This window comes from Haematobia irritans, chromosome 5, assembly GCF_050003625.1.
Source record: "Haematobia irritans isolate KBUSLIRL chromosome 5, ASM5000362v1, whole genome shotgun sequence".
Classification (NCBI taxonomy): Eukaryota; Metazoa; Arthropoda; class Insecta; order Diptera; family Muscidae; genus Haematobia; species Haematobia irritans.
Window position 1 is genome coordinate 132,724,623 of NC_134401.1, and position 15,320 is coordinate 132,739,942.

The 15,320-nt window shown below is 35.2% G+C and overlaps 1 protein-coding gene across 3 annotated transcripts in view; it reads right to left on the reverse strand.

The window, feature by feature from the left end:
- The window catches only part of LOC142241331 (terminal nucleotidyltransferase 5C), a 510,769-nt gene that overhangs the window by 71,419 nt on the left and 424,030 nt on the right, over positions 1–15,320 (reverse strand). Inside the window, exons 1-2 of one of the 3 annotated variants that reach the window (XM_075313095.1) lie at positions 2,645–2,957; positions 1,074–1,445 (exon numbers count right to left, since the gene is read on the reverse strand). The exons of 1 other annotated variant lie outside the window; for it this stretch is intronic. The gene's annotated coding sequence lies outside the window, so the exon portion shown is untranslated. Of the gene's footprint in view, positions 1–1,073; positions 1,446–2,475; positions 2,495–2,644; positions 2,958–15,320 lie in introns of those variants that run through there. One more of the 3 variants, XM_075313096.1, reaches the window with a different exon arrangement.

A 15,320-nucleotide genomic window follows, 5' to 3' on the forward strand; every position in this document is an offset into this window, starting at 1 on the left:
CGGAGCCTCAAAGAGAAGCAAATTTCATTCGATACGGCTGAAATTTGGTACATGGTGTTGGTATATGGTCTCTAATAACCACGCAAAAATTGGTCCACATCGGTCCATAATTATATATACCCCCCATATAAATCGATCCCTAGATTTGGCTTGTGGAGCCTCTAAGAGAAGCAAATTTCATCCGATCCGGCAGAAATTTGGTACATGGTATTAGTATATAGTCTCTAAGAACCATTCAAAAATTGGTCCATATCAGTCCATAATTATATATAGCCCCTATATAAACCGATCCCCAGATTTGAACTCCGGAGCCACTTGGACGAGCAAAATTCATCCGATCCGGTTGAAATTTGCAACGTGGTGTTAATATATGGCCGCTAATAACCATGCCAAAATTGGTCCATATCGGTCTATAGTTATATATAGCCGATCCCCAATCACACAAAAATTGGTCCATATCGATTCATAATCATGCTTGCCACTCGAGCAAAAATAATCTAGCAAAATTTTATTTCTATAGAAAATTTTGTCGAAATTTTATTCCTATAGAAAATTTTGTCAAATTTTATTTCTATAGAAAATTTTGGTAAAATTTGATTTCTGTAGAAAATGTTGTCAAAATTTTAATTCTATAGAGAATGTTGTCAAAATTTTAAATCTTTTGAAAATTTTGTAAAAATTTTATTTCTATAGAAAATTTTGTCAAAATGTTATTTCTATAGAAAATCGGCAAAAGTTACCGCAGGCCAAGTAATTCGACTGTGGATGACAGTCTTCAGTAGAAGTTTCTACGCAATACATGGAAAATTCGGCCTGGCCGAACTTACGGCCGTATATACTTGTTTTTTTTTTTTTAATATGGGGGATATAGTATAATAATAAATTTTCAAACCCGTAAGGGCTTTCCTGCTACAATCGGCTATATTTTAAATAAGTTCGGATATAGGTTTCATATTATAGACATTTAGGTTAACATATGTTACTCAAATTAATAGTTTTGATATACCAATTTTTATAATTAATAAAATATAGCTTTTTTTCACTTAAATAAAAATTCATCTAAAAAAACATACCGTTAAAATTGCAGTGGATTTCTTATTTTAAAACATTTGCTGTTGGGCTAAGTTTAAAGATGATTTTCTGTTGTTGTTGTTGTTGTTGGCTCACACGGCTGCTTGTGTTGCACATATACAGGTTGCCGCTGTTTACGCCTTTCGTGGTGATATTGGTTGTGGTGAAGGTGTTGTGCAGGCAGAGTGGTGCAATTGTTGTTTCTTTTTTGCTATTCGTCGTTATAGACGTCACTAGGGTCCCTCTAATCAATGATACCAAAGAATGTGGCCCAGTGATAGTTGCTATTGTCTTTTTTTTTATTTTTTTTTTTCTTCTTTTATTTATCTTCTTTTATTGTTGTTGTGTATTTTCAAGAACGACAACGATGTCGACTATAACGATGTTATCGGCAACCAAAATAAGATACAAAAACAATGGTAATGAAAAAAAAAAACAACGTCGTCAAAATCTATTTACACTTTCACACAAAAAATATAAGTGCACACAATCTCTCATCTATATGCACATACACACACACACACACACGCACGCAGACAAACCAAAACTCTCTTTAAGATACTTTGGCAACAAACATTCATACACTCATCTGCTTAAGGGTGAGTAGGGGGAGGGATAAATCGAATTGATTACGATTTTATTAGTATTGTTGTTGTTGTTGACTTTGTGAACATCAGTGCAAATATAAAAAAAAAAAAGAAATTCGAAAAGAATTTTGCGACCAAAAAAATATTGCCACTACTAATCTCGTTTAGAATTTTCTATACACATTTACACACGAAAATACTACAACAAATCCGCAATCTTAACTGTGATGCAAGGAAATTATGCCAAACCCACAGAGTGAGTGAGTGTGGGAGAGAGTGAGAGTATAAAGGAGTTTAGTTAGCTTGATGCCGAATCATAGGACAAAATTCCAGCCCCACTGTCAAAAAAGCAAAGTTAGCCAAGGGCGGCAATGTGTAATATGATCACCAAAAAGAAATATAGTAGAATTCTTTTTCTGTTTTCTTTTCTTTTGGGGTGTTGCTTTCCTCTTGGGTAGGGAAATTGGTTGTGTTTTTCTGTTCTGTAAATCCCTTTGGTGGCGACAATAGTGACGTGAATAGACAATGTCTTTCGTCTAATGGATTTCAACAACAAGTATACAATTTTCTTGTCTCCTTTCCTTGATTTCTTTTCTTAGACAAATAGGAGGAAAATTCAATAGCCTTAGTGCTGGGGGAGGGGGAAGGTTCGTAAAATGAGATGGTTAGCTAGGCTAATAAACAGGCTGTTTAATTGCTTGCTGTCGTTGCTTTTATTTTAAACTATTGGTCTAAGTAAGACCTTAGGTCAGGTTAAATGGGGATATTGAAAAATTTCATTAACACTTGATTTAATTTGTAAAAAAAATATTGTTACATTTATTCTTTGTTTTTTTGTGAGATTTTTTTTTTTTACTTGAAAAATTCCAGAACTTTTTGTTTTTTTTTTTCTAATATATATTTTTTGTTTGTTTAAAAAGGATTTTGTCAAAATCATATATTTTATATCTTTGGTATTTTTTTTTTATTTAAATAATTTTCTTTACTTTTTCCTTGCAGCGAGATATGTGACACACACAATATTTTTTTTTTTATTTCACCGTATGCTTATTTAATTTCTTTTGATTATCATTTATAATAGTGGTATATGGGTATTTCTATATTTCAATTTAACAATATAGTTGTGAAATATTTAGATTTATTTTCTTTTCTCTTTTGTTTATTTTATTTGTTTTTTTGATTTAATGATTTCTTTAAAAGACAATCAATTCTTCAATATTCTATATTAAGTATATATTGAGACGATATTATGATCGTTAGTAAATAGTAAACCGTCACGTTGTAAGTATTAAATCGTACTGATTTTCATTTGTTGAGCATTTTGACATTTGAGTATGAAAAAGCACTAAAATGCCATCAAGTAAAATGTTTGCAATGCAATCCCAATACAACAGACCTCTTTGGTACAAGCCAACGACTATTTCACTCAAACAAAAAACACATACATTTGTAAATTGGGGAAGCTTCTCTCGCTGCAAGCCTCCACCAAGCAAAAGTACTCAAAAATTGCCTTCTCTTGTCACCATCGATAGCAGACAATAGATTTACTAGAAATAACGAGAATATACTCAAGAGTTTTAATGTATTTGCTTCATATAAGAAGCTTAGGTATTATAGGGAGTTCCCATTTAAGAGAGAGAGAGAGACAAAGAGCATGAGCGATTGAAATAAAAGCTTTTTAATAATGAGTGAAATAAATGAAGACCTTTTGGACAAGCATTCATAAACTAACAGTTATTTTTCCCTCTTATAAATGGATTTTAGAGTATCCAATCTGGCTCTCTTACTCGCTCTCTCTCTCTGTCTGTCTCTTTCGATAGTCAATTGTTATTAGCTTTGATTACTGTATTTTCAAGGTGCAATATGTGAGTGGTTGGATGGATGGGGATATCTTTACCTACACAATATCTTTCAATGACGTCACATATCACAAAGAGATTGTATATGTGGGGGGGTTGGAATGACCAAGCATGTCTCTACATATAAGCCCCTTCCCCCCATACAGAGAGTTTGACATTTTCTCTGGATAAAAAAAAAATAAACTCATTACATCCGAGGATATGAATGTAATGAGTTTATTTTTTTTATCCAGAGAAAATGTCAAACTCTCTGTATGGGGGAAGGGGGCTTATATGTATGACATGTTTGGTCATTCCATCTGCCAAAAAAATTCTAAGATATTCACAGATGTTTTACAACATTTTTAGTTTAGTGAGTGAACTGAGTAACGGTAACTATGGGAGCATGAGCTCCTGAGTTTGAATTGCAAGAGCAATTTACTATGGCTGGATACACATTCAATGCTTTGTTTGAATTTGTTGCGTGTTTTGCTATTATAGTCCACAGGTTGTTGAATGTTTTTACAGAACATTCGAGTACGTTATCGAAAATAAAGGAAGAGGCAAATCGAGAAATAAATGTAAATAAAAATTTGAAGTTAAAGGCAGTTTAACATGTGATGGGTAAACATATGCGCAGATGAAAAAATTTCTAGAAAATCTTGAATGTGTATGAGTTGAAGTAGTGTAAAGGGCAATTTGTTAGTGGGAGTTATGGACTTTTTGTGCTCTATATACTCCACTCTATTCATAACACTTGGCAAAGAAAGTAGGTAGGAACCGATTATAATAAACCCCACACCATTATCGGAGCCAAGAATGGATGGGCTTTTGTTATTAAAATCTATTGACACTTTGGATAGGTATCTTAGCTGCAGTGTTGAAATTCCAGTACAATGTATAATTTAGGGCGTTTCGTTTCGCAAACAGTATGTTGCCTTGGTATTATACCACTTGTTCCTCATTGTAATTTTGCCCAAATGTCAGTGTCATTCCAATGTTATTGCTAATTCATAATATTGCGAGGGATACAGGACCCCAAAGGTATGATGGTGTCCTTCATATTTTGTAATAAATTTCGAGAATGTTGCACATTTTTCTCCCAATCGAAATTGTATAAGACCTTGATTGGTCACAGCGACTGTTAAATATTCATTTTTGGTCCAGACGGACATCGGAAAAAAGTGTGGTAGACAATGTGGTCTAGTCAGGTGCTTGAACAGAAGCTTAAAATTAATTATACTCTACACCTCATTGTGGTCAGGCTATTATAATTTTGAGCAAACTTCATCTCAGTACCATTTCCTGATTTTGTTAATGAGAGTTCGTCTGTCTTTCCATGTATTCTTGTAATTAATACCCTGTTTCTGTATGTCGAACGAAACCCCAGTCGACTGAAAAGCAGTCACTCGAATTCGAATCAATTTGGGTTTCTCTATTTTTGAAAGTTCATATCGTTTGTATAAGAGTACATTGATTATCAAAAATGAGTATTTTCAAATTGTTGGCCTGAGAATTCAAATTCAAATTCCAAAACTGTTTTTACTTTTTTCTTGACACTTATTGTATATGTTCGTTTGCTACTCGACAACAAAATGTGAAGTGACTTGCCTGTCGACATAGAGAAACCCAAATATTTTTTTTTTCATTTGAAATACTCTCGTTCGACATACAGAAACAGGGTATAAAATACTTTTTTCTACTTTTGTGAATACGAGGAAAACGTTTGCTGGATAAAATTGGTATCAATCGAAAGGATGTTTTTATTAATTTGGCTAAATATAAGATGAGAGAAATTATGTTTGGTTTTGGTTATACTGACATGAGGAAACAGTTTGAGAGTCATTGAGAGAGCCGTGATAGCTAGAGAGCGAGTTACAGCAATACAGGGTTGTACAGAAAATGTAGAGTAGGGAAGAAAACCGAATTTTCAATTGTTCCAAAAAGAACCGAAAAGTGTACTTTTTGCTCTCAAATTGTACCAATTAATTGTACATAAAATATTTTTTTTTTTTTATTTTAACCGGTCTTTCGAAATTTTCAAAATGTTTCCTTCCAATATGCTTGCTTCCATTGCCTTTATATTATGGCATGAGAATATTGTAGCACTTCAAAAATTTTTATTTGAAGTTTGCCTTTCAAACTTCAAATAAAAATTTTTTAAGTGCTTTATAGTAGGAGATTTTTTGAAGAATTTTTGAAGTGCTCCTACTATAAAGGAAAGCCTTTATAGTAGGAGAGTGAGTTGCAGTTATTTGAATGACCAATATAGAGCAGGGACATAAACCATTTTTTTTTTAATTGTGGCGAAAAGAACGGAAAAGTCTACTTTTTGCTATCAAATTGTAACATCCTACAAAAATAATGACTGAAATAATAGAAAGGAGGTACCCTTGTCTCTAATAACCTTAACGGGTCTTTCGAAACCCAGCAAAATATTTTGGAAATTCTTCCAAAGGCACAACTTTAAAAGCACTTCCAGAAGATATACTACCAATGATGTTCTTTATTTTAACCACGCAGGAAGTTCTTTTAATTCAATTTTTTATAGCTTGGTTTTTTCATACATTTAATGGATAATTTTAACTTTTTTTGTTTCAAATTGGTAAGAATTCATAAAATGGTACAAATCATTTAAATTTTGTCGACAAAAATGCTAAATCCAATCTGAAAAAAATTGTGAATTTTTGATAATATTTGAGGTCAAAAAATTATAAAAACTATTTATTTGATAAAATATCACAGAATTTTTTAATTTACATCCAAAATATTGGATTCGGATCACACCTAAAGAAATGATGAAAATTCAGTGCAACGGCTGTTGAAATGGAGGACTTCCGTCCAATGACAACCCCATGTTAAATTCATGGCTTCTGCGTCTATTTTGCACCACTTCCGGATCCAAAAAGAACATTTTCATTACTTTTATGGCGACGCTTTTTTTTTGTTTTGCTGAGAAGTTTAAAAGTTTTCGCTTCCAATGTGTTTGCATCGATTGTCTTCATATTTTAGCATGAGAGTATTCCAGCACTCCAAAAATTGTTTGAAGTTCGAGAGTCATTGGGAGAGCCTTCATAGCAAAAGAGTGAGTTACAGTTATTTCAATGAACAATTTAGAGCAGTAATGAAAGCCAATTTTTTCTGTTGTACTAAAAACAATCGAAAAGTGTACTTTTTGCGATTAAATTGTACCAACCTACACAAATAATGAATGAAATAATAAAAATGAGGTACTCTTGTCCCTCAAAAATATTCGTAGGTCTTATGTATGTGCGTAGAATAGTTTTTGTGGTCTTAACGGATCTTTCGAAATTTTAAAAGTGTTCGCTTTCCATGTGTTTCCTTCCATTGTCTTCATATTTTGGCATGACAATATTCCAGCAGTGGAAAAAAATATATTTTAAGTTTGAGAGTCATTAGGAGAGCCTTGATAGCAAGCGAGTAAGTTACAGCAATTTAAATAATATGGTTGTATACAAAATACAGAGCAGAGATAGGTTAGGTTAGGTTATGTGGCAGCCCGATGTATCAGGCTCACTTAGACTATTCAGTCCATTGTGATACCACAGTGGTGAACTTCTCTCTTATCACTGAGTGCTGCCCGATTCCATGTTAAGCTCAATGACAAGGGACCTCCTTTTTATAGCCGAGTCCGAACGGCGTTCCACATTCCAGTGAAACCACTTAGAGAAGCTTTGAAACCCTCAGAAATGTCACCAGCATTACTGAGGTGGGATAATCCACCGCCGAAAAACTTTTTGGTGTTCGGTCGTAGCAGGAATCGAACCCACGACCTTGTGTATGCAAGGCGGGCATGCTAACCATTGCACCACGGTGGCTCCACGGAGCAGAGATGAAAACTCAATTTTCTCACTTGTACCAAAAAGGACAGAAAAGAGTACTTTTTGCGATATTTGCATTAAGTACTACTAAGGGTAATTCTACGACTGGTTTTTGGTTTCTGTCAGTTTCCTTTTGACATAAACCCTTTAAAAATGCCACTTAGTTATTTTAAAAGTTGATAAATAATTTTTATTTTTTCGGTCGATATATTCCAATCACTTATTTTGGAAATTCGGCATAATTTGAACCAAAAAAGTACAATGTTTTAGTCTCGTTGGTATATTTTAGAAAAATGATTTTTCATCCCTGTTACTGTAAAATATGTCCTATTACCCATTCGGTTGGTCTGACATCTTAAGTATTTTCCAAGATGTACTGAATAATTTAAATTATACCAAATAGTTCATTAACGTACCAATGTTCCACAAGTACATGTATAAAATTTACTACAATATTATCAGAGCAGAGAATAGTTGGAAGAGATGTCGTGGGTGTTAAAATGAAAATTTTAAATTGTACCAAAACAGTCATTGTAGTACCATCCTACTATTGCCATGTGGAATGTACCACAATTAGTAAAATTGTAGTCAATTTTGCAGAGGATGATTGAAGAAGTGTGGGGTTGAGGTGTTAGAAGTTTTGGGTGTTAAAATGATCAGATAACAGGTTGGCTGATAAGTCCCCGGTCTGACACATAGATGGTGTCGCTAGTATTAAATGCATATTATTATACCCTGCTCCACACTGTGGAACAGGGTATTATAAGTTTGTGCATATGTTTGCAACACCCAGAAGGAGACGAGATAGACACATGGTGTCTTTGGCAAAAATGCTTAGGGTGGGCTCTTGAGTCGATATAGCGATGTCCGTCTGTCCGTGAACACATTTTTGTAATCAAAGTCTAGGTCGCAGTTTTAGTCCAATCGACTTCAAATTTGGCACAAGTATGTGTTTTGGATCGGTTCAGATTTAGATATAGCTCCCATATATATATTTCGTCCGATATGGACTTATATGGCCCCAGAAGCCAGAGTTTTACACTAATTTACTTAAAATTTTGCACAAGAAGAACAATTAGTACTATAGTCAAGTGTGCCAAATTTTATTGAAATCGGTTCAGATTTAGATATAGCTCCCATATATATCTTTCGCCCGATATGGACTAATACGGTGCCAGAAGCCAGAGTTTTACCCCAATTTGGTTGAAATTTTGCACATGGAGTAGAATTAGCATTGTAGCTATGAGTGCTAAATTTGGTTGAAATCGGTTCAGATTTAAATATAGCTCAATTATATAGCTTTCGGCCGATTTACACTCATATGACCACAGAGGCCAATTTTTTGGTCCGACTTAGTTGAAATTTTGCACAGGGAGTAGAATTAGCATTGTTGCTATGCGTGCCAAATTTGATTGAAATCGGTTCAGATTTAGATATAGCTCCCATATATAGCATTCGCCCGGTTTACACTCATATGACCATAGATGCCAATTTTTAACTCCGATTTAGTTGAAATTTTGCACAGGGAGTAGAATTTGCGTTGTTACTATGCGTGCCAAATTTGGTTGAAATCGGTTCAGATTTAGATATAGCTACCATATATATGTTTTTCTGACTTCGACAAAAATGGTCAAAATACCAACATTTTCCTTGTAAAATCGCCACTGCTTAGTCGAAAAGTTGTAAAAATGACTCTAATTTTCCTAAACTTCTAATACATATATATCGAGCGATAAATCATAAGTAAACTTTTGCGAAGTTTCCTTAAAACTGCTTCAGATTTAAACGTTTCCCATATTTTTTTACTAACATTGTGTTCCACCCTAGTGCATTAGCCGACTTAAATTTGAAGTCTATAGATTTTGTAGAAGTCTATCAAATTCTGTCCAGATCGAGTGATATTTAAATGTATGTATTTGGGACAAACCTTTATATATAGCAACCAACACATTTGACGGATGTGATATGGTATCGAAAATTTAGATCTATAAAGTGGTGCAGGGTATAATATAGTCGGCACCGCCCGACTTTAGACTTTCCTTACTTGTTTTCATATAGGGCCAACCTTCAAATGATTCGTGTCAAAATTTAACGTCTGTAAGTCAATTAGTTTGTGAGATAGAGCGTCTTTTGTGAAGCAACTTTTGTTATTGTGAAAAAAATGGAAAGAAGGAATTTCGTGTTTTGATAAAATACTGTTTTCTGAAGGGAAAAAATACGGTGGAAGCAAAAACTTGGCTTGATAATGAGTTTCCGGACTCTGCCCCAGGAAAATCGACAATAATTGATTGGTATGCAAAATTCAAGCGTGGTGAAATGCGCACGGGGTACGGTGAACGCAGTGGACGCCCGAAAGAGGTGGTTGCCGACGAAAACATAAAAAATTCACAAAATGATTTTGAATGACAGTAAAATGAAGTTGATCGAGATAGCAGAGGCCTTAAAGATATCAAAGGAACGTGTTGGTCATATTATTCATCAATATTTGGATATGCGGAAGCTCTGTGCATAATGGGTGCCACGCGAGCTCACATTTGACCAAAAACAACAACGTGTTGATGATTCTGAGCGGTGTTTGCAGCTGTTAACTCGTAATACACCCGAGTTTTTCCGTCGAAACATGGCTCCATCACTACACTCCTGAGTCCAATCGACAGTCGGCTGAGTGGACAACGACCGGTGAACCGTCTCCAAAGCGTGGAAAGACTCAAAAGTACGCTGGCAAAGTAATGTCCTCTGTTTTTTTTGGGATACGCATGGAATAATTTTTATCGATTATCTTGAGTAGGGAAAAACCATCAACAGTGACTATTATATGGCGTTATTGGAGCATTTGAAGGTCGAAATCGCGGCAAAACGGCCTCATATGAAGAAGAAAAAAGTGTTGTTCGACCAAGACAACGCACCGTGCCACAAGTCATAGAAAACGACGGCAAAAATTCATGAATTGGGCTTCGAATTGCTTCCCCACCCACCGTATTCTCCAGATCTGGCCCCCAGCGACTTTTTCTTGTTCTCAGACCTCAAAAGGATGCTCGCAGGGAAAAAAATTGGCTGCAATGAAGAGGTGATCGCCGAAACTGAGGCCTATTTTGAGGCAAAACCGAAGGAGTACTACCAAAATGGTATCAACAAATTGGAAGGTCGTTATAATCTTGAAGGGAACTATGTTGAATAATAAAAACGAATTTTGACAAAAAAAATGTGCTTTTCTTTGTTAGACCGGGGACTTTATCAGCCAACCTGTTATCGTGTTTGAATCGAAACAAATTAACTAAAAATAATCTTAATTGAATTAAATTAATTAATAATTAAAAACAAGTATATACGGCCGTAAGTTCGGCCAGGCCGAATCTTATGTACCCACCACCATGGATTGCGTAGAAACTTCTACGAAAGACTGTCATCCACAATCGAATTACTTGGGTTGTGGTAACTTAAAACTTCTTAACATCGTTTTCTAAATTGTGATTAATCCATACATGGTATCTATTAGACAAAAAAGTTATGTATAGTTAAGTCTACAAATAATTACGAATCGATATGGGCATGGTTGTTAACGACCATATACTAGCACAATGTACCAAATTTCAACTCACTCGGATGAAATTTGCTCCTCCAAGAGGTTCCAAAACCAAATCTCGGGATCGGTTTATATGGGGCTATGTACGATTATGGACTGATATGGACCACTTTTGGCATCGTTGTTAAATATCATATACTACCACCACGTACCAAATTTCAAGCAGATCGGATGAATTTTGCTTCTCCAAAAGGCACCGGAGTTCAAATCTGGGGATCGGTTTATATGGGAGCTATATATAATTATGGACTGATAGGAACCAATTCCTGCATGGTTGTTGGATACCATATACTAACATCACGTACCAAATTCCAAGCGAATGGGAAGAATTTTACTCTTCTAAGGGGCTCTGGAGGTCAAATCTGGGGATCGGTTTATATGGGACCTATATATAATTATGGACCGATATCGACCAATTTTTGCTTGGGAGTTTGAGGCAATATATTAACACCACGTACCAAATTTCAACTGAATCAGATGAATTTTGGTCTTCCAAGAGGTTCCGGAGGTCAAATCTGGTGATCGGTTTATATGGGGGCTATATATAATTATGAACCGATGTAGACCAATTTTTGCATGGTTGTTAGAGACAATATACTAACATCACGTACCTATATATAATTATGGACCGATATCGACCAATTTTTGCTTGGGAGTTTGAGGCAATATATTAACACCACGTACCAAATTTCAACTGAATCAGATGAATTTTGGTCTTCCAAGAGGTTCCGGAGGTCAAATCTGGTGATCGGTTTATATGGGGCTATATATAATTATGAACCGATGTAGACCAATTTTTGCATGGTTGTTAGAGACCATATACTAACATCACGTACCAAATTTCAGCCGGATCGGATGAAATTTGGTTCTCTTAGAGGCCTCGCAAGCCAAATCGGGGGATCGGTTTATATGGGGGCTATATATAATTATGGACCGATGTGGACCAATTTTTGCATGGTTGTTAGAGACCATATACTAACACCATGTACCAAATTTCAGCCGGATCAAATGAAATTTGCTTCTCTTAGAGGCCTCGCAAGCCAAATCGGGGGATCGGTTTATATGGGGGCTATATATAATTATGCACCGATGCGGACCAATTTTTGCATGGTTGTTAGAGACCATATACTAACACCATGTACCAAATTTCAGCCGGATCGGATGAAATTTGCTTCTCTTAGGGGCCTCGCAAGCCAAATTTTGGGGTCCGTTTATATGGGGGCTATACGTAAAAGTGGACCGATATGGCCCATTTGCAATACCATCCGACCTACATCAATAACAACTACTTGTGCCAAGTTTCAAGTCGATAGCTTGTTTCGTTCGGAAGTTAGCGTGATTTCAACAGACGGACGGACGGACGGACATGCTCAGATCGACTCAGAATTTCACCACGACCCAGAATATATATACTTTATGGGGTCTTAGAGCAATATTTCGATGTGTTACAAACGGAATGACAAAGTTAATATACCCCCCATCCTATGGTGGTGGGTATAAAAATCCCCAGAGACTAAATAATAAAATCGGCAGATAACTATTTGTATTCCGTATAACATTTTAGGATTACTTTTCTAAAGCTTTACAGTTAGATTCTATGGAATATTTTAACCACTTAGTGTGCATAATTATTTGCCATTTGCAATTGAAGTGGATTCAACGTTTGAAACCGTTTGGATTTACTTAGTAACCAAAAAAAAGTTTTTTACTCGAAGTTTTTCGTTTATTGTTTTTTTCTAAATTTTTTTTTGGTCAGTCATTTTTTAATAAAATAAAATAATTTCATTTTTGTCTTTGTCCCCACTGATATTCCATTATTCTATATATACTAACGATAAGCGTTTAGAACATCTGGATTCGTTTAATAATTGTCAATAAAATATGGTCGATGTCGCTATTATTTCTTTATTTCCGTTGTTTGTCTCTTGTTAGGTCTGCCATAGCAGGTTCTTCATTCTGTAGCTATATTGAATTTCTTTTGCTGTTTAATGGACCGATATGGCGTAATGTCTTAGGGGACTAAATAGGAGGAGGAGGCGGAGGAAGAGTGCCATAAATGTTTCTTATCGCACTTATTGAAGATCTCCGGTTTGGTATTGATAATTTGTTGAAGTGATCACAATTCAGTGGTTTTGAGCATTTGTCTTGGTTCTTTTATTGATAAAAATCTTGGATTCAAATAGAATTAATAAATATAATGAAACTACATTAAATTATTCAAATAAATGAATTTAAATTAAAAATTAAATAAAAATTTAATTAAACTCATTTTTATAGAAGTCACCCATAAGAGTCATTGCCATTGAAAATAATTATTTGTTTAATAAAAAATATTTTCTTTTTTTTTATTGATAAAAATCTTGGATTAAAATAGAATTAATAAATATAATGAAACTACATTAAATTATTCAAATAAATGAATTTAAATTAAAAATTAAACTCAAAAATAAAATAAAATTTAATGAAACTCATTTTTATAGAAGTTACCCATAAGAGTCATTGCCATTGAAAATAATTATTTGTTTAATAAAAAATATTTTCTTTTTTTTTAAATAATAATTTTAAAATAAATAAAAACGAACCATCCATCCAATATTTAATCAAGTGACTACTCGTGTGTTATAATCTTTTGTGCTGATGTTTACAGAATTTATTGATTTCTGCAAAGCAACATATGTAGAAAAAGTCAATATATTAAAAAAAAGAAATACCATTGCAATACAAATAACCACAATCGAATATAACAAACAACAATAACAACAAAATAAAATATGGTAAATTGTTGGTGTTTAAACCATTTTTGTGAATGTAGAACAAAAATGAAAGTAAACGAACGCACGAAGAATAATGGCAACAACTTTACACGTTTAGGCGCGACAAAAAGAAACAAAAACCTGGCGACCAATTTTAATTCCGTTGCAAATTTTCTACCACATTGCAAATAGAAGGGTGGTATACTGTTTACACTGACTGACATACACTATCGAAATATTCTTTCGACGCAGTTTGTCAAAGTCCATAGCAAAAATAAAAGTCTCTGTGTGGCGAAAAAAAAAATGTATTTCCATGTAGAGTGGGTATTTTAAAATTTAAATAAAGTAAGTCTTACAGGCGAGAAAATGTATTTCCATGTAAAGGGTGATACGGTCAAAATTTGGTCAAGGGAAAACGCGTGTAAATCGGTAAAATCGTTTATTTAAAAAATCAAATTAAATTTCTTTTTCAAGTTCAATTAGTATAAAATTCAGGAAAAATATTCAGTTAGGCTTTCGCTTTTCCAAATCCGAATTGCCGGGCATCACGCTTGACACCTGCCATCAGATTTTGTACAGCCACCTTGTCCACCTTCTGCGCCGCAGAAAGCCAGTTTGCCTTGAACTGCTGCTCGTCCTTAGCAGTTTTTTGGTCTTCTTTAGGTTCCGCTTGACAATAGCCCAGTATTTCTCAATTGGGCGGAGCTCTGGCGTATTGGGAGGGTTCTTGTCCTTGGGAACCACCTGCACGTTTTTGGCGGCGTACCACTCCATGGCCTTTTTACCGTAATGGCAAGATGCCAAATCCGGCCAAAACAGTATGGAACAACCGTGTTTCTTCAGGAAAGGCAGCAGACGTTTATTCAAACACTCTTTCACGTAAATTTCTGGTTGACAGTCCCGGAAGCTATGAAAATGTTGCTTTTCAAGCCACAGGTACAGATGGCTTGCCAAACCAGATATTTCTTTGCGAACTTTGACAGTTTTAAGTGCTTGAAAATATCTGCTACCTTTCCCCTTCCTTTTGCCGTATAAAACTCCTGTCCCGGAAGCTGCTTGTAGTCGGCTTTGACGTAGGTTTCGTCGTCCATTACCACGCAGTCAAACTTCGTCAGCATCGTCGTGTACAGCCTCCGGGATCGCGCTTTGGCCGTCGTATTTTGTTTATCATCGCGATTTGGAGTCACTACCTTCTTGTAAGTCGATAGTCCGGCTCGTTTTTTGGCTCGATGCACGGTTGTAGACGATACACCCAGCTTATTTGCGGCATCTCGGAGAGAGAGGTTAGGGTTTCGCTTGAAACTACCGCCAACTCTCTTTGTCGTCTCAGTTTTCGATTTCCCCCCGATCCAGACTTCCTGGCTGTCGACAAACGTTCCCCAAACACTTTAATTACATTTGTAATGGTTGATTTGGCAACTTTTAGCGATTTTGCCAGCTTTGCGTGCGAGTAGCTCGGATTTTCGCGATGCGCGAGCAAAATTTTGATACGCTGCTCTTCTTGCTTGGACGGCATTTTGACAACTGAAGAGTGAATTCCAAAATCAAAATGGGAGCAACATTCTACACACACACACACCTTCAAAATGAGGGGTGTTCAGGTTTTTTAAATGCAAAATTGAAAGAAATACGTCAAGTTTATATTG